The 20,941-nt window shown below is 47.5% G+C and overlaps 1 protein-coding gene across 2 annotated transcripts in view; it reads left to right on the plus strand.

Moving 5' to 3' along the window:
• DIS3L (DIS3 like exosome 3'-5' exoribonuclease) overlaps positions 1-20,941 on the plus strand; it is a 247,804-nt gene that overhangs the window by 42,138 nt on the left and 184,725 nt on the right. The gene's annotated exons all lie outside the window — the stretch shown is intronic.

The following is a 20,941-nucleotide window of genomic DNA, read 5'->3' on the forward strand; positions in this document are numbered from 1 at the left end:
TTGTGTTGTAAAAATCAGATTTACAACATTGTCCCAATAGTAGGTTTAATTCAGAATCGATCTCTAGCAACACCTGTAAGAAATCAACAAGCATAATATCAGTATACCGTAATCAAAGACGTAATAATGGATTGGCAATTAGTGCAAGCAAGCCTGGAACATTTAGATATACGCACCATTCGAGTACACTACCACACAGAATAAATGTCACAGGAATGAATTGGAGCGATGTCCGTCCGAGTTCTTATGGAAGCCCCTCAGTGGTCGGAGACAGCATAGCACCTGGGTTCAACTTAGACACAATTTCATTACAAGTTGCTTCTGGTCATAGTGTCATACCTGCAGCATTTTATTTAATAGTTGTAGTTTATGTGAACTTTAAAGCCCAAAAATATTGTTGCGAATATGGAATTTGGCCTCCATATCCGCTTGTAAATATTCCCCTATTTTCTCCAATACTCCCCAACTTTCCCCGATCCCCCATTCCCTAGTCCCATTGCATGTAAATAACAATCAGTAGAGCCGACCTTCCCCTTATTCCCCCATTGAATGTCGTGCCCAGGTCCACCGCACCACACGTAGCCAACTTTCGGACATCTTCCTAGTTATTCTTAATCTATGTCAGTTAAGGCCTCGTTTCCATTAATTATGACTCTTCGTTGCACCAGAATGTGATTATATGGCATCAGTAGTGAGTTTAGGACCTTTCCCATACCTCCTCCCATCTTCTTCCCCAAACAACAACAATAACAACAACTACAACAACAATTACAACAACAACAGAGGGGATGGCGGCGGAGCGGGGGAGGATGCGTCCTCACACCGGCTCGATTAGCTCCAGACCATGCGCTCCACGGGGTTACCCCGAAGGGGCTGGCTGTCAGCTCCTCGTCGGGGGCGGAGCCAGTAACCCCCCCCGCACGCACCCAATGAGAAGCAACGTGCCGATTCCACGAGGCGGAGCTAACGAGCCGAGGGCGTGTCACTCCCCGCCGGATATACGCGGCCACGCGCCGGATGTGACGTCAGATGCGCCCCCAGCTTGAGACGACAAGACGCCACCTCGAGCGCTGAGAGACCTCCTGCATCTGTTGGGCCGCGCCATCCTGTCCCTGAGCACAAGGTGCACCTTGTGCTGGCCATCAAATACCCGCTTTCCTTGTCATCAATCCCCGTGTGAGTCAGTTTTTGTCCTGTTTCTCTGTGGTCTGTCGGGAATAATATAAGGTTGTGTCTAAGTGCCCACCTTCCTATGTTTCCCTCTTGTCCCTGTAATCTAACCTTCCGCCTTAATATAACCTCCTCCGGAGGTCTTGAGAACTGAACCCCTGGTGTCGTATTGTGTCATTATAACCCAGCCGGGTGTCTTCTCTTTCCTATTGAGCCAGCATAGCGCGGCTTCGTCGACGTTCGAGTACAATCGGGTAACTTGTACGGATACGGCGGCCATCCCGCTCGGCCCACCATACCATCAAAGTCGTATCTGTAACAATTGGTGTCGGGAGTGAGATTCGAGGCCCGACCAAATTTTGGAAAAAAAAAAAAAAAACGAATAGAGGAAAAAAAAAAAAAATTTGGTCAAAATTTGGAGTGGCCGAAATTTGTTTTGTTTTACGAAACTCGAATTTTGCAAGTCGCGCTATGGCGGATCAAGACGGCTGGGGTCCGGTAAAGGAGAGTGAGGTAGGGTCGATCCAGGACCAAAATGAGGGACAGGAGGAGAGTGAAGCAGTGAGGGCGGCAGGGTCGCAAAATAGCGTTGTCACGCACGAGGTGGCCACGGCGTCCACGCCCGCGACCGTGGCAGCGCCCCTGGTGGATCCGAACCTTTTTATGTTGCAAATGAGGGCCCTTATGGAACAAATGGGTGAGCAATTGGGAGACCAAATTAGAGGTTTGAAAAGCAGTATGGGACAAATGGGGAACCGGATGGATGCTCAGGGTGAGCGATTAGAGGGCCAAATGGGGGTAATGAGGGACGAAGCGAGGGGTACCGTTGAGGGGTTAGACAATAATTTTAAGGGGTTAGACAATAATTTTAAGGAGTTAGACAAGAAATTTGAGGGGTTAGACAACGGGATAAAAGAAGTAAAGAATGGGTTAACGGGGGTAGAAAACAGAATGGCCGCTCAAGAGAATCAAATGGAAGGGATGCAAAAGGGGTTAGAGGGGGTAGAAAATAGAATGGCTGCCCAGGAGAATCAGATAGAGGGAGTGAAAAATGGGTTAGAGGGGTTAGAAAACAGTATGGAAGGCAAATTGAGGGACATGAGGGACCAAGCGGAAAGGGAAGTTAAACAAATGGAGCAGCAGATAGAGGGGGTCAGAATGGGGGTAGAAACCAAACTGGATGCTCACAGGGAGGAAATGGAGCAGATGAGGGTGGCATCTGGGCAGGAGATGCAAGTGATGGGAGAGGAGATCAGAAGAGGAGTGAGTGAGGAGGTCGGAGGAGTGCGCGAGGAGGTGAGGCACTGTGAGGAGCACATGGAAAAGGAGGTGAGAAAGGCGACTGTAAAGTTACAAGGGGGCATAGAGGACCTGACGCAAGAGGTGGAGCAGCTGACGGTGGGACAGACGGAGTTAGTGGAGCAGGTTCAAAGGAACACTGCGGTATTAGGAGGTTTAAAGGCGACACAGAAAGAACTAAAAGATGACTTGATAGCGACAAAGAGGGAATGTCAGATGGTACGTGAGGGACTGACAACGAGGTTGGACGAGGTGGTAGAGGTAATGGAGACGAAGGACCGGCAGGTGAGGACGCACATGGAAACGGTCAAGGTAGCCTTGGAGGACGAGCTTGAGGAGACGTACCGGGGAATAAAAGAGGTGAAGCACAAATTAGAAGAAGTGGAAGAAGGGATGAGCGAAATTAAGAAGCGACGGAGAGGGGATAAGAAAGAGATAAAAGAGGAGATAAAAGAATTGGTCCAAAGTCTGTGTTTGGATCGTGATGATGTGCTCATTAACCGGATGAGGGATTCGCAGGTGATGGAGGAGAAGCGAAGAGGAAGAGGACCCGGTGTAAGTGGTGACCAATATGGTCGTGCGTATGATGCGCCAGGGGATTTAAGAAGCTTGGGGGTCGAGATGGACCCGGGTGTTCGTGAGAGGCCGTTGGTGAAGTGTGCGACAGGTCTGGTGTGCGAAAGAGGAGGTGTGCGAGAAAGGTGTGTGACGGCCAGGTGCATGAGGAAAGAGTGCGCTGTCAGAAGTAAGGAAGAGTGTCCACCTGTGGTGAGTGTTACAGAGGGTGTAACGGGAGAGTGTGCGCGAGAAAGGTGTGTGACGGACAGGTGCATGAGGAAAGAGTGCGCTGTCAGAAGTAAGGAAGAGTGTCCACCTGTGGTGAGTGTTACAGAGGGTGTAACGGGAGAGTGTGCGCGAGAAAGGTGTGTGACCGACAGGTGCATGAGGAAAGAGTGCGCTGTCAGAAGTAAGGAAGAGTGTCCACCTGTGGTGAGTGTTACAGAGGGTGTAACGGGAGAGTGTGCGCGAGAAAGGTGTGTGACGGACAGGTGCATGGAGAAAGAGTGTGCTGTCAAGAGTAAGGGTGAGTGCGTTGTCACGAGTGGAGGTGAGAGTAGTGAGAGTAGTGAGAGTGACAAGGAGCGTGAGTTGGTTGTGACAGGTGAGCGAGGATGTACACCTGGGATGGAAGGATGCACACCTGGAATGGTAGAGCGTGAGTGGGAATGCACGCTGGAGTTGGTGGTGAGGCACGTGGATGGGTGTGCGAATGAGGGCACACCTGTGATTGTCACAGAGGAGGTGACAGAGGAGGGGGCGCGAAGAGGTGTATTGGTGAGGTGTGCGACCAACGAATGTGTGCCAAAGTGTTCGGTGGTCAGGTGTGTGACCAAGGCTGTGAGTGGAATGAGGGTACCTGGGTGTGTAAGGAAGGGTACGAGGAGCATGGGCACAGCTGGATGTGTGAGCAAGGAACGGGCTGCGGGGTGTAAGCATGCAGGTGAAGCATCGACGGTAACCAGGTTAGAGGTTAGAGCGACTTTTAGCCGAAGCAGGCCCTCGGTGCGTGCCGGGCCTCGCTTTGAACGGCCGCGTCCAGGCTCCACTAGGCGGAGCTGGCAGCCCGATAGAAAGGGTCGTCATGGCGACCACTTTTTGGTGAGACGTGCCGGCAGGTCGAGATCGGGGCATTGGATGGCTCCGTGCCGAGATGGTGCGTGGGATCTCGGCCCGGGTAAACCTCCTTCCCTGCACCGAATGCGGGACGCACCCAGCCGCTGGCACAGAACAACCAGCATTCATGGCTTGGCTTTACGAAGCCGGGCTTTGGACAGGAATTGGCGCACCGAGAGGTATTAGTGAGTCGACTGGGTGATGAGGTTAGTGTTTTGGACCCAAAATTAGAGAAAAACAAAATTTGATGATTGGCAAGGGATTGGCAAGGGATTGGCAGTAGTGATTGGCAGATGATGGGTAGTGATTGGCAAATTTTTGATTTGTTGAAATTTGATGTGCAAAATTGGTAGTGAGAGACCCCCGATGTGGTGGGATGGCAAATCCACCATCCCTCACAGGGGGGGGCAAATGCGCTATAGCTTATGGGGTGTATGGCAGTGAAAACTAGCCCGGGTGGGTTAGGATATGGTGTGTAGGGATCTAGCGAAGATGACATTAGGTAACGTTAAGTTTAGTTAGTGACTGATACCTGTAGTGGGGACGCAGGTAGATTAGTATGGATGATAATGACGTGGGAGCGCAATAGTTTAACGGGACGACTGGGAAGCGCAAAGTTCAGAAGGGAGTAGTTAGCTGAGATGATGCCGTGTGTGTGTGAGGATTGAACAGGTGTGATTGCACAGGTGTGCAACGGGACAGGTGTGTGGAGCAGTGTATGAGTAGTGAGTGTGTGGATCAGCGCGAATGCGCTTGGGGAGAGAAGGGTGCAGGTGGCACCAGGTGTGAGAGCACAGGTGTGCAGGTACAGGTGTGTGGAGAGAGTTGGAGTGAGTGGTACGGAGTGGTGTGCATGGTGCGAAGGTGTGGATGGGGGAAGAGTGGACCCCTTTCACGAGCACCCGGGGCGGGTAGTGTAAGTGTTAGGTAGAGGGTGCAGGTAAATTGTGGATGGATATTGGCATTTGTGGTGCGGTTGCAGAATGGTGTTGTGAATGGGTGCATTAGTGTTGTGGAAATGGCTGGGCGTGTAGCCTGTTAGTGTGTGTAGTTGGTTGGGCACTCCACCACTGTGAGGATGTCGGCCAGGTGAGGCCGCAGGTGGGCTCTGGGAGCCGGTAGAGTTGTGGATGGGGCCCGAGGATCCGGAGGACGGACCCGGGTAGCCCAGTGCCAGAGAGGGCACCGAGTGGGGAGAGTGCCAGAGGGCCTGCCCCAGTTAGTTAGGTTAGGGTAAGGAGCAGGTAAGCTCGGAGGCAACTGCAGTGGTGGAGGTGTGCAGGTGGGTAGACCCACTGGGAGAGGTACACGCCGCAGCCCAGAAATTGTGCGAGGGCACCGGGAGATGAATCGGGGGAGTGAGACCCCAAATTGAAGAGCACCACAGTTTGGCCAATGGGAATTGGTTTTTAGAACCCATAGTGTAAGAGGGCCAATGGTTTGGCCGGAGAAAGGCCCCGGGTAGTGTAAAGTTGTTAAAGTCATTTAGGAGATAGTTAGGATTGATGAACCTGTCGCACCATACGCAGCCACTTACCTGTGGTGATGATGATGACTCCACACCTGTGTTTTCTTTGTTTTGTTGCAGGAGATGAATCGCTGTGTGGATTTGTGAGACGCATCACGACGTGGATGAGACATTGGGGTGATTCCATCTCTCCCTCCCTAGGAGGGACTGATGATGAATTGGTGATGGCAAATTTTGATGTTGAGTTGGAGATGGCAAATTTTGATGAGAGTTGAAAATGGCAAATTTGATTGGTTAGGAGGGAGAGAAGACGAATTTGGTATATGGGAGGAACGGGGAAGACAGTAGGGATGTTTGTTGATTTGTAAAGTAGATGTTTATGGGTAGTGTTGTGTTTTGTGGATACAGTAAGGGGTAAGGGAGGGGCCATGTAGGTTACCTGGTGGGGGGGGGGGCGTACGATAGGAACGTACCTGTCTCACCTGGTTCCCATGTGCCCCCAGTGTGCATTACCTTATATTGCGTGCACTTTTGCGCCCTTACCACCTTACTCACTTGTTTCTTCTTTTGTCTCCCACCTCCGAGGATCTGGCTTTGGGGTAGAGAGAGAGGAGAGAGAGGTGCTGGCTACGCAGTTGTGGGCCTGCACTTTCGCTGTTGGCTGCCTGGATCGATACACCATATGGACCGCAATGTTTGTGGCCACCCACAATGGACCGCAGCTCTTTTGCGGCCAAGCACCACCCGTGGAAGGACCTATGGGTCAACGTGGCACCTATGCCATAAAGGTGAACCACTGTTAATTAACACCACTGAAGGCCACACGAAGAGCAAGAGACACCTGCAGGGTTAGGGGTTGTCGCATTTATTTTTAATCATTGAACAATGGTGACTGCACCGATTGGTGGTGGGGTGGTGCTGTTGATGCTCGGGAAGGGTGCTCTGCACGTTATTAAAGGCCGTCGGCCACAGAGCACTCGTGGGTTGGTGTATCGATGTTGGCAAGCGCGCTCTCTCTATGCATAACATCTGCATGTGTTCCTCCAAAGACAGGTCCTGGATCGTAGTGTAGATATCAGCGTAATCTTGTAAATAATGCTCCCTACCGGCTGTATGTGTAGTTTGCGAATTCTTTCCGGATTCGGTTATCCTGTGGGTGTGTTTCTGTGAGGAGAAGGGTGCAACGTCGCAGGGGGACATATTTACTCATTTGTGAATATCTGTAAAACTGTCGCACTCAGGGTAGAGTTAATAGTAGAGGGAACTACATTGCGTGCCACACTAAAGTAGGTAAAAATTTATCGGGTCGGGACGCCCCGAGGGTAGAGAAGGGTGCAATGTTGCGAATATGGAATTTGGCCTCCATATCCGCTTGTAAATATTCCCCTATTTTCTCCAATACTCCCCAACTTTCCCCGATCCCCCATTCCCTAGTCCCATTGCATGTAAATAACAATCAGTAGAGCCGACCTTCCCCTTATTCCCCCATTGAATGTCGTGCCCAGGTCCACCGCACCACACGTAGCCAACTTTCGGACATCTTCCTAGTTATTCTTAATCTATGTCAGTTAAGGCCTCGTTTCCATTAATTATGACTCTTCGTTGCACCAGAATGTGATTATATGGCATCAGTAGTGAGTTTAGGACCTTTCCCATACCTCCTCCCATCTTCTTCCCCAAACAACAACAATAACAACAACTACAACAACAATTACAACAACAACAGAGGGGATGGCGGCGGAGCGGGGGAGGATGCGTCCTCACACCGGCTCGATTAGCTCCAGACCATGCGCTCCACGGGGTTACCCCGAAGGGGCTGGCTGTCAGCTCCTCGTCGGGGGCGGAGCCAGTAACCCCCCCCGCACGCACCCAATGAGAAGCAACGTGCCGATTCCACGAGGCGGAGCTAACGAGCCGAGGGCGTGTCACTCCCCGCCGGATATACGCGGCCACGCGCCGGATGTGACGTCAGATGCGCCCCCAGCTTGAGACGACAAGACGCCACCTCGAGCGCTGAGAGACCTCCTGCATCTGTTGGGCCGCGCCATCCTGTCCCTGAGCACAAGGTGCACCTTGTGCTGGCCATCAAATACCCGCTTTCCTTGTCATCAATCCCCGTGTGAGTCAGTTTTTGTCCTGTTTCTCTGTGGTCTGTCGGGAATAATATAAGGTTGTGTCTAAGTGCCCACCTTCCTATGTTTCCCTCTTGTCCCTGTAATCTAACCTTCCGCCTTAATATAACCTCCTCCGGAGGTCTTGAGAACTGAACCCCTGGTGTCGTATTGTGTCATTATAACCCAGCCGGGTGTCTTCTCTTTCCTATTGAGCCAGCATAGCGCGGCTTCGTCGACGTTCGAGTACAATCGGGTAACTTGTACGGATACGGCGGCCATCCCGCTCGGCCCACCATACCATCAAAGTCGTATCTGTAACAATATGTTATGAAAGCTCAATGGGGTAGGGTAGCCTGAGCCTGAATTCCTTAAGCATTTTAGCAAACATTCAGAAACAATAAAAAGTGCTATTCAAGGTGCATTGTGTTATGAAAACTTTAATGACAAAGTCTCTGGCCCGGTTGCATAAAGAATCCTTAAGGAAAGATGTAATGGTAAAGCAAGAACATGGAATGAACACGTGATTTTAAATGACGCCTGTTATATGTTGCATAGGGAACAGGTGCTTCTGGATGAAGGAGGAATAAAATGATTCTCGTGTAGAATTCATTCGATTCTCATTGAGAATTTTATAGCAAATAGTAAATGTACAGTTGAAAACCCTTCACTCATTGACATCACTAATGCAGAGCCAAGGCCTACATCAGCTCATCACAGAACCTCCTCATGAATTAGGTTCAATCTTGGGCCAAGCATTCATAAAGCATGACGGTTGTGTGGCTCTGACTAGACCTGTATGGTTTTCAGATCACCGCATGATCATTGTTGAAGTGAACTCCAGGTAATGTAAAAAAGTATACCTTTTTTAAAATGTCATTCCGGTCGAGCATTATTTTCAATAACTATTTCACAACAAGTCAATTTGAGTTGAGTATTAGTCCTCTACAGCTTTCACTAAAAGTTTCCTCCATATTTGTCTGTGTGTCTGACACTTGGTATATACAATTATTATTAAATTCACTATTACAGGTCACATTCCAGTTTCAGGCTGATCTTTGCATTGGTAACAAGTTTAACCCCTTCGTTTTGATTACTAACCACCCACATTACCACAATACCTCACTTGAGTCTTTGCCACTTTGCTGAGCTGAAAATGGTGGAAATATTCTGAAACTGCAACTTATTCTGTAGCTTTGCAAACCTAAAACAATTTGCCCAACTGTATATGTCTGTCATTTGCTGAGCACTTGTTAAAAAGATTGTTTTACACAGGTTTATTATACCACCTCCATGTTCAGGCCTCGAGTGAGTATGTTGCTTATACACTGTCTGGGTTTTTCCCGGGAGTGATCGAGTAATATGTTTTGTGATTGTCAAGCAGGAATTATTTCAATACCGTGCATATTTCATTGAATTTCCCCAGGCAGCACTGAGTACCTCAGCTAGTCGTATGGACCTATTCATTAAAAAAATTTTATATTAAAGATGTGGAGTGTGTTTTCAACTTTTAAGTACGAGTACACCCGCTAACTACGGGAGGGAAAGAAAGGGTCATTCCTCTTTGGGGTATATAGATTACAGACGATCTATGGTCGGGTCTCAAGAACATTGGGTGTGTGTTCATTTACCAAGTTTCTTGTGGAGAGATCGCCAAGTGGTTTAAGCATTTGAGCAAGCACTCCATTCAAAACCATTAAGGAACGGCTGGCTTGGCAAGCGCAAACTATCAGCTAGGTAAATGAGCACACCCCAGGCTTCCTCCCTTTCAATTTCGTTTTAAACAGAAGGAGCGAGTTTCAAAAGTTCACAACGAAAAACGCCATGTTAGCGCCAGGGAGGGTCATGTTATTAACCCAACACTTATGGGGTACCTAGAGTACAGTAGATCTTCGCTCAGTTCTGGAAGTAAAACTTACCTCACGCATGTCGGGATTCCTCCAAATTTTTTCATTTAGTGTTATAAACAGCATTAGCGACTGTTTAAATGGCTATTCATACGTGTTTGTGGTTCATAATAGAGAGCTTCGTTAGCGAACCTCTATGGCAATTGCATGTACAGTATATGGAAATGCATTCAAAATTTCACTGTCATTCCCCATTCCCTTGGGAACAAAATTTCATGTTGTCATTTCAAATGTCCCTTCCATGATCCGCCATCTTGCTCACGTGATCTTGCTTTGGTGTGGCACGACCGATAAATTATTTCCACCTGGTGATTAATATACACTAGAATCCCACATTCGCTGATGTTGAGTTTTTATTGAATTATTAATAGGTATTGTTTTTAATGTTTACGCCATCTCTTGGCCTTGCTGTGTTTTAATTTATCTTACCCACCTTCCCCATCTTACACACCCAATAAGTACCATCACATGGTTCATGGTTCATTAATTTGAATTTGCATTCTAAGCCCAAGATCAAACAACCTAGCCTAGCTAGGCCTAGGCCTACAGATGTTTGCGAGGGCTGCGTACTCGATCGACTGACCATTGTCGACGAAGCTCTCACTCCATGCAATGCGTATTTTCATATTATTCATTACTGTTCATTAATGTTCATTACCTCTGGTAGGGGCCGTTGCCCCCACGAAAACGCTATGATAAGCTATTTATAAACGTTGACTCACTGGAAAACCACCTTGGGGATGTGGGATATTATTGGTGTTGTAGGAGCTGTGCTCCCACGTAAATCGGAAGAATGGACGCGACAAAAAGCTGGAATTCGTCCGAGTTTCTTTATTGTCACAAAACAACTCGGGTACTCTGAAAAGCCCGTTTATATACACACATTATCCCGGAGCGTTTGCCCGGGAAAGGCGAGAGGGGGCGTGCCCGGGCGTCCCGGACGCGGCCTGGCAAGTCGAGAGCGGGCAGGGCCGGGCATGCCCGGGCGTCCTGGACGAGCCCGGCATGGTGATCACTCCGTGTCCTTGGTAGGTGCAAGGCGATTGTGTAAACCCAGCGGTAGCCGCTACAGTATTAATATTGTTTTGTAATAACGTGAATATTGTGCTATTATCGTTAGTTTTGTTATTAGAAACAGCCTTGGGAAAACGCCACGATAAAGCTAATTTAACATTGATATTGTTAGTTTTTAGAACTTTCACATCAAATTTAGTATTAAAATTCCTTATAAATAACCCCTGTGTACATTTCCCCCTTAATTGGCTGTTAATTGAAATGAGCACCTTAGCTAGTCCATGTACAAGCACGTAGCCAATCATAGAACCTCTCTATAGATATATCATTATTTTGTGTTTCAGTTAAGGCCATGTGTCCCATAGTCGATCTTACGCTGCACCAAATCAAATAAGATAGAGCTCCTTTTCCATAGCGTTTACCTCCATTACCAACTGCATTCGCCTACATTACCAACTGCATTCGCCTACATTACCAACTGCATTCGCCTACATTACCAACTGCATTCGCCTACATTACCAACTGCATTCGCCTACATTACCAACTGCATTCGCCTACATCTCCAACTGCATTCGCCGCCATTGCCCATGTGCTCCAACTCGGAGAAGAAGGGCGTGGCCCGCCCATCGTCATCAAGAGGTGGAGCCAAGAAGCCCCTACGACCAACCAAGAATAAGTGGGTATGGCTCAAGAGGGCGGGGTTATAAAACCCGTTGCATCAGCCCCCACGGCCAGATGAGCCAGGGGGCCGGATGAGCGAGGGACCGCAGATGAGTGAGGGAGCACGACGTGAGAGAGTTTTGAGGGAGGTGCGCTGGACCAGAGGCAGATTCTGTGGAGTGTTGAGAGAGCTTCGGAGACGCAGGAGGCGGAGGACGAATAAGAAAGCTGCCCGTGTGAAGTCGAAAACGTGGAGCTGCCGGCTCCTCGCTGCCAGCCCGGAGCGGAGCTGTTTGCCGGATTTCGCCTCGACCCCAAAAGCGTGGACCGGAGCGCGAGCTTGGAGCCGGACCTCGACGCCTACCATCTGCCTGGACTCTTCTCTCCCTTGCCATTCCATCCTTTCGTGTAAGTGTGTTTGTTCTGTCTGGGGTGTTTGATAAGTTAAGCCTGTATAAGCTTGCCCTGTGTCTGCTTCTTCTTCTTCCCTTGTACATGCCCTTCTTTTGTTTTGTCTTCGGGTTTTTTTTGTACGTAATTAATAAATCTTTGTTCTTACTACCTTTTGGTTTCTTCTTTCGCATCTGGTCGCTTTCGTCCCTTTTTCCAATTGATATACGTGGCACGATTCCGGCCAAAGCTCCGCAATCGGGTTAGTCATTGTTAATGGCTCGAACTTCGGACTGCTAACCCGCTCGGCAAATACCATCTTGTCCGTGGTTTTGAGCGGTACTTGTCTCCCTGTTTTGCGGAGGGATTGGTGATGGTATTCGGGAGAACACCTTGACCAATAAACCTGATCAATCCCACCTCGCAAAGGAGCGTTACAGGTACCAGGAACGGAGACGGCCAGCTTAACAAGACGAGGGGATTAAACCCCCCTCGGTAAGGGGAGTGCCGTCGTCCGATTCCGTAACAATATACACCTCAACACTGAACCCCATTGACGGAAATGGCGGGGAAAACCCGCTCGGGGGAGAAAACCCCCTTTGGGAGGGGGGCAAATGAATGTGCTACAACCTTCATTATGTAGCCCTTCGTCATCCTGTCAAGTTTGGTTGAGATTGGATAAGTAACGACAGAATGTATTGGCGTCAAAAATTCACTAGACAGACAGATACAAATGGCGTATTTTAGTAAGATTTCATTCCGAGAACTTTTTAACCATTCCTCGTAGCTTATTAACTCAACTGGACTATGTCCAACTGGGTTTTTGTCGACACCCAGTGTCTGTCGTCTGTCTGTCGTCTGTCTGTCTGTTGTCTGTAAACAATTCGACGTCGATGCTCTAAAAGTCACAAATATTGATTAAATTTGATGAAACTTGTTATGCAGCATCTTTAAGACATAAACTAGTTTGGGATTGCATTTGGGCGTTGCACGCCCAAAAATGGGCGTGGCAGGGCGGCCATATGGAAAAATCAATTGTTGTCAATCTGGTACTCAATTTTTTCTAGTTTCCTGTTTTAGCCCAGCAGATATGTGAAAAAATTGTGCTTTTGGTGATACAAGCATGAAATTTTGAACACTGATAGAGCATACTACTAGGAAGATTTTTGGATATAGGGGCATTCAAATATTTTCCTAGGGACAAAATGGCGGCCATTTTAAAAATGGCCGTTTACGGATAATAAGATACACAGTACCGATGTCTATAAAACTAGATTTACTTATTGCTCAAGCACACCTATGATGTTTTTTTCACGTAAACAGGTTGTAAGATCATAATTAAATGTCAACAAACTCACATAACATTTATTTGGTCCTTATTCTTTACAAAAATAATTACTTTTTGAGCTATTTTGAGCAAACTCCAGAAACACAATGGAAATGAAGTGAAAATGCCACATTAACGCTGTGGAAGTGACTTTCACTATAAAACAGTCTACAAAACAGTCTTCCACATGTTTGTGTATATGTAACAGGTGTGTTATTCCTCCTGTATACTATCGTGTGCACTCCCCTGCACAGTGACACAGAGCTGAGCACTGGAGTGCGGCCTTAACACACTTGCACTGTTTCCTGCAACCCTTCTTGCATCCACATCTAATCAATTGTCGGCATGCCTCAGTTGCCTCTGTGAGGGTTGTCCAATATATCCCCCAGCCGTTATTACTCTGTTTCCAACCCCATTCACTTGGCGATGGGAGCTCAGGTGCGCAAATCATCATCTGGCCCCAACAAAAGCCGGCTTGGCAGGCAGCTCTCTTGATGTGTTGTCTGAGGGCTTCTTGCATTGGTGGGATAGCCTCTATTGATCTACCAGTCTGGGTGAAGAGATGCTTGCGGGCATCGTTAACATGTTCCTGGCTGCTTGTTCGATCGTAGAGCAGAACAACAAAACGCTCCAGTGGATCCATGTTGTCATTTGCAGTTGAAATGGTTGGTGTGGCAGCCAGTGCGCAGAAAGCTGAGGTGACCTCATCATAGGCTTTCCATGTTTCCCATGCTGTTTTCTTCCCCCTTCCGCCGAAGCAGGACACGGTGTCACACCCAGTGAAGGCGTGGAAGAATGGCAACCCTCGGCACTTGTTTGGTCCCAGTGCCACAGCCATCTCGTGAGCTGCCAAGTGCCTGAAATTCTTCCCTGTGCCAAAAGCAACCCAGAGTTCATCGATGTTAAGATATCCAGTTGCTGCCACTGCAAGGATCAAAACATCTGTGTCCACTGTGCGGATTGACACCTTGGTATAGCCCTGTCTGACTGCATCTTGGACATGGAGTAGTATCCTTGTATCTGCCTCCTCGTGACTACACGGGGAAAGACCAGTAACATCTCGTGGCTGTGTACAAAAAACTTCTTTGTGGTTTGTGGTGACGATTTGCTTGTCAGTCTCAATGTTTGCTATCCTCGTTGCTAGAAAGTCAAACAACTCCACCTTGTTCTCGTCTATGCGAAGGAAGGCCTGCCAGTTTCGAGGGATGGAACTAGATGGCTCAACTCGTCTCCTGGTGCCTTTACCCCTCGTCTTCCTGGTGTCGGCTTTCAAACTGTCTGGGAAATATTGATCCCAGATAATATCAACCCTGCTCTTATTTTGTATCTGAGATGTGATGTATGGCAAGAATACTAGTGATGCATACTCAGAGAAGGTCTTCGCATTACGAGGTGCCAGCATGTTCACGATGGCTGCTCCATCCAGGACCATGACTTCAACAGGGGGGCTTACATCATCATTTTCCCGTGAGGTGATCAGATCTTCTAAGCACCCAACCAGATCAGACTTGGTTCCAAGCCGGATTTTGCCCATTTGTGACAATGCAGGGGGACAAGCTTGGTTTTCATGTGCAAAGAATTCATCAAGATCTCCATTCCGTGTCTGGGATGCAATAAACAGCCTGGAGAACAGAACGCAGTCATTCTTCAGAGATACCACCTTCAACTCTGTTCTTGACTTCTCTCTGACTGGGGGTCGGCTGAAGAGAGGGAGATTGTTTCTTTTTATTGGGTCAGTGATAGGCTTTGTCTGATGTACAAGCCTCTCGTTCACATATGTGTCATACTGTTCTTTTCCCAGCTTCTCGATCTGGTAAAGGGTGTTGATGACTGCTGGGTCTGCCAGGTCTCTGCTGTCTAGCACCAAGAGATCTTTGCTGTCGTCACAGAATGGGTTCCCCATCTCTCCTATGACACGGGTGAGTGCTCTCACATCTCGAGCAAAGGCTACCTGCGTGTGCTTTGTCTGTTCATGGTGTTTTAGTTCAGTTTTCCTAATTCTTTTTTCTGTTGTGGCCTCGAACTTATAGATCAGTTTGGCCATCTCTGGACCAGACACCATCCATCGGCGCAAAGCTGCAGCATTCTCCGTAAGACCTACAGCCCCTCCATCACCTTTCACCAATGCATTATTTTGCTCGTGTGCCTGGTCTAAGGCTATGGCAGAGAATGCACGTGTAGTCTTCTTCATGGTGAAGTTTCCTGCCAGAAACTGTGCGTATACAGTTGGATGCTTTGTTGCAAGTGTCACCATGTCGCGCAAGTGAACTGGGATCCACCTGGCATAGTTTGTATGTCCCAAGGCGAAGAACCATGGTACAAGCTTGGTCAGAGCATCAGTGTACAGTTGGAAGTTTCCTTCACGGACGGATCTCACATAGATCAGGACTGCCAGTTCTAGCTGCATAATTAGGAACCAGTACTGAAACTGTGGACTTGCATTGGCTTGTTCACCGCACCAGTCATCTAGTGGTATCGTATCCTGTCCCTCATCTAGTCCACTGGTGTACTGGCTGTAGGCTTCCTTCAGGAGAAGATAGAGAGTACTGGCTGTGACTTGGTGTGCTCGTCGTGTGCGTGTCACATGGGTCACTTTCAGGAAGGAATCAGCAGTACCACTTGTAGCAACCCCTGCAAGCATCAGAACGCCTGTCCACCCACTGCTATCCAGAAGGTCACCGAGGGTTTTCCATGCTGCCATCTCAATATGGAGTCCACCAAAGACCATGACGAAGTGATCTTCTCCGTGTGTTTCTGGCCATCTCCATTGGATCTGTTTGGCAAGTGTGTACAGTGGCTGATCAAGTGTGATTACAGGGATCTGACCTGGATTCAGAATATCGATTGCTTTCTTGATGACATCCATGGAGTGACGAATCATTGCCACAGATTTTGCCTGGTCATAGAAGAGAGGCAGCAATGAAGTTAAGGCCACACTACACTCTGGTTCTTCTGGAATAGACTGCTTGCTGGCATGGTATCCAGCCCATGATACTGTCTCGTCTCCCTTAAGTGGTGTGTCAGATAGCACTGTCTTCTCCATCTGCTCCAGCCACCTGTCAAAATGCAAGATAATGAACACAATTAAGAACAAACAAGTCCACACAAGTTAACAAGTCTTGGTTATTTAGGTACACATATAACTGTCCACAGTTCAAACACAATAATCAGTTACCTGTACTCAATCTGCATTGCTTCAGGGATGAGTTGGCAGTTGCTTTTGTTGGGACCCGCTAGCTTGGGTACAGGTGGGTCACATTTACCCAGAACAACAGGAGGTACGATGGTGTATGACTGTGGCAGGTGTGCATCTGTTGTTGATGTGTCATCTGGGTTTACCCGTTGAACTCCACGGCTATCGCTATTTGGGTGCTGGAAAAGTGAAATGCCAGTGCCATGGAAGGAGTCGTGGGCACTTGTTGAACTGGGGTTATGATCAATGTTATCCACTGCCCCAGTTGTGAAGAGGTCACTTTTTAGCTCAGGGGGGCAAACTGTACCCTCATTTTGGAAGAAACGGCAGATTCTGTTCCCCAAGTCCGTGGAGATGCTAAGCACCCTGTCATAGGAGATCGAGAGACCCAGGTTGAACATAGTATCAACCAGGTCTCTTTTTCGAGTCTTTGTGTGGATAAGGGTGCCCAGGTACACAGGCAGGGGAGTCTCCCGATTGTGACTGTGCCTCGTGGACGTGGTAGTACTGCTACTCTCTCTGCGGCGTGAGTAACTGTTGAACATAAGGAGTTGTGAGATTGTGAGAGTAGGTGTTGATACCGACGAGTGGCTTGACTGCTCTTGGATGTTAGGACCATTCAAGATCATAGAAACTAGTGATACAAGCGAATTAGGTACCGAATGTTCTTGGCAGTGGGCTTCAAATGAACCACTAAATGTTGAGTTCATTTTCAACATGTCTCTACGAACTATATTTGCGGCTCTAGCAAGACAAACTCCATCACTGTCAGTGTCGTGATCACATGCCTTCTGAAGGGCTGAGCCAACATCCTGGTTGAAAGCAAGCAGAATATCTCGACCGGACATGTGCTCCTCTAGGTCTGGAAAATATGTCATGATTCGATCTTTGAGTTTGGTGGAGTGGACACGCCTGGTCAAGACTGTTCCAAGCTGTTCCAGCCTGGTGGTGTATAGTCTTGCTAGGTCTACCAGCTTGAACACTGGTGTCACAAGAGCATCTGTGCGGGCATCATCGATGTAGGACACTAGCTCTCCAAGTGCTATACCGTGATTGATATCATCTTGTTCATTCAGTGTTGTGCTTGTGGCCCTTGCTTTGTTATAAAGTGACACCAGACACTTCACGTGGTACTGTGCATCTTGTGCTATAAGGTCACCTGCACTCAGTTTAGCAAGAAGTGCCTGATCTCCTAGTTTCAGGGCAGCTGTCCTGACATGTTTATCGAGGTCGAAGGTGGAAGCTTTTCGCAGAGAATTAGTACCCGCTGGTTTGTCACAAAAGAAACACTTTTCAGGCTGTGGCTGTGTGTGGTCTACATGTACTCTGTGACGGGTGTACTTTCTTGAGACACTTGCGGTTTCTTCACTAGACGTTTCTCTTTTTTGTGCCCGATGCAGTTCAGTTTTGTTGTATTTCAGTCTGCATGAATCATGCCACTTAGCCTTGTGGCTCTGGAAGGTTGACTGGATACCTTCACCATCGTCCAGGCGGGACAGTTCTAGAGATTTTGGCAGGCAGCCCATCTGGCTGAAGGTGAGGAGATAATCTGCAAGAGTTTGGTATCCGGACCCTGTGGTTCGCTTGGAATCAGCTGGACAGGCAAGGGCCTCATCGGTGACCTCCTGACATAACACACACTTCTCCCAATCTGTCAGATAAGGCATGTTTGTTCCAGATGTACTAGGGCTTTGGGGGTCTAATAGCTTGAAATTTTTGTTGGCCATTGTCAATTAAGCATTATCCACCACCACCATCCAATCAATATACAAATTGGGAACCAAATCTAGGTAGCTACTACAGTCAATGAGCGAAGGTGCAGTGCAGTCGAGTTATCATCTGAAAAAGAAATACATACATTATTATCATAAATATAGTAATTCGCTTTCGTAACTTTTCACTAGCCTTGCATTGTTCCTTATAGTCACCTAGTCTATGATAGGAAAGTTCATAAAGCTACATCAAAGTTGTTCATATAAAGGTATTGAACCAAAATTACACCCAGGAGAAATCAGATAGTCATGCAAAGTTAAATAATTAAACCGCTAGACCAGTCCTGTCTATTGCAATGGTAAACCATTTGTTCTGCCCCTTATAGGCCACCGTAGATTCCAATTTTGAACCCAGTATGAAGGTATTGCATAGCATGTACATGACAATTTATAATATGCTCATTACATTGTGTTTCAATAGCAGCACAAATGACAAGTCTGAAATAATAGGTAAATATGTCCTTCTTAGCCGCCATTTTGTAAAATGGCCGCCATTTTGGGCCAAGGAGAAATCTGGAATGCCCCTACATCCAAATTTCACTGTAAGGGTATGCCCTAACTGTGTGCCAAGTTTCATGCTTGTATCATCAAAGGCACAATTCTACCACAATTCTTCACATATCTGCCGGACTATTTAGACATGAGATACCTTCAACGTTACTGTACCTCTTCAGCACATATAAACTACAGTCACGTGAAAAAGTAAGTACACCCCATGTAAGGTTTTGACTTTTTCAACATATTTCAACATACAGCTATTTGATCGTCATTTAAACAATATTGATAGATAAAGGTGATATAATATAACAAATACCATGAAACATTTATATTTTGTAGTCCATTATATAATTTAAATAAACATAAATGCAAATTTCGCATGTGGAAAAAGTAAGTACACCCTTGGCTCTAATAGGTGGTATTGCCCCCTTTGGCAGAAACAACCTCAAGTCTGCGTTTCTTATAACTGTCTACCAGTCTCTGACCGACTGGGAGAAATTTTTGCCTACTCCTCCGTGCAGAATTCTTTCAGCTGTGCGATGTTTGAGGGGTTTCTTGCATGCACAGCTCGTTTCAAATCCCTCCACAACATCTCGATGGGATTTAGATCCGGGCTTTGACTTGGCCATTCCAGAACCCTCCATTTCTTTCTTTTCAGCCATTCGTTGGTGGATTTACTGGTATGTTTAGGGTCATTGTCATGTTGCAAGGTCCACCTTCCGTTGAGCTTCAACTTTCCGAAAGATGGCCTCACATTATCCTCAAGCACCCTCTGGTACAATGAAGAATTCATTGTGGATTCTATGATGGTGAGCTGCCGAGGCCCTGATGCAGCAAAGCTGCCCCAAACCATAATATTTCCACCACTATGCTTTACAGTTGGTATCAGGTTCTTGTGGTCAAATGCTGTCGGTTTTCGCCAAACATGTCTTCTGGTACTGTGGCCAAATAGCTCTACCTTTGACTCATCTGTCCAGAGCACATTGTTCCAGAAGTGCTGGTCTTTGCCTCGGTGTTCATTGGCAAACTTTAGTCTTGCCCTGATGATCTTTCTGGACAGCAAAGGTTTCCTCCTGGCGCACCTCCCATGTCGATCAAATTTGTGCATCCTCTTTCTAATGGTAGACTCGTGCACTTTGACATCAACAGTGGCAAGAGCTACCTGTAGGTCCCGTGATGACATTCTGGGGTTCTTAGAGACTTCTTTCTGCATCTTGCGGTCTGCTCTCGGGCTGAACTTGCTGGGGCGGCCTGGCCTGAACAAATTGGCAGTTGTTTGGAATCTTCTCCACTTGTAGATGATCTTCCGGACAGTCGAATGATTGATTTCAAATTGTTTGGAGATCTTTTTAAATCCCTTCCCAGACTCGTAGGCATCTATATCCTTCTTTCTGAAGGCCTCAGAGAGCTCTTTTGATCTAGGCATGGTGACGCCGCACATTTCAACAACAAAAAGCAAACCAAACTAAATGTCTGAGGTTTAAATAAGACAGGTTCCTCCAAGATCCTCTCTAACGATGTTCTAATCATTTGCACCTGAGCTGGTGCACCTGATTCTAATTTTAGGTATTTGAAGTAGTGATAAATGTCGGGGTGTACATACTTTTTCCACATGCGAAATTTGCATTTATGTTTATTTAAATTATACAATGGACTACAAAACGTAAATGTTTCATGATATTTCAGCCTTCTTTCAGCCTTCTTTTCAGCCTTCTTTCAGCCTTCTTTTCAGCCTTCTTTCACCTGAAAAACATCGCCCGTCTCCGTCCATCCCTCTCCTCCGTGGCTGCAGAAACCCTCATCCACGCCTTCATCACTTCCCGTCTGGACTACTGCAATAGCCTCCTTTATGGTTCACCCTCAACACTCACCAATAAACTCCAATACATTCAGAACTCCGCTGCCCGTCTACTCACCCATTCCCGGACCCGTGACCACATCACCCCCGTCCTTTACAAGCTTCACTGGCTCCCCATCTCCCAGAGAATCCAGTACAAAATCCTCCTCTTGACCTACAAAGCCCTCCATAACCTGGCCCCATCCTACCTGGCTGACCTCCTCTCCAGACACACTCCTACCCGCAACCTCCGCTCTGCTGGTACCAACCTCCTGACCCCCCCCCCCCCCATCCGGACCAAATTTAGATCCTGGGGGGACAGGGCTTTCTCCATCGCTGCTCCCACCCTCTGGAACTCGCTACCTCACACCATCAGAGACTCCTCCTCACTCACCACACTCAAAACATCACTCAAGACCCACCTGTTCAACACTGCATTCAACATTTAACCCACAGCATCTAACCCCTGACTATCTCCTCTCCTTCTCCCTCCTTTGTGCTTTGAATATTTCCCTATTGATTCTTCTTTTTTTGCAATTGTTTTTATGTTTTGCTATGCATTATGTTTTGAACTCTGTCAAAGCGTCTTTGGGCTTCCTGAAAAGCGCTATATAAAATAAA

This window comes from Myxine glutinosa, chromosome 2 (assembly GCF_964187855.1).
Source record: "Myxine glutinosa chromosome 2, kmMyxGlut1.1, whole genome shotgun sequence".
NCBI lineage: Eukaryota > Metazoa > Chordata > Myxini > Myxiniformes > Myxinidae > Myxine > Myxine glutinosa.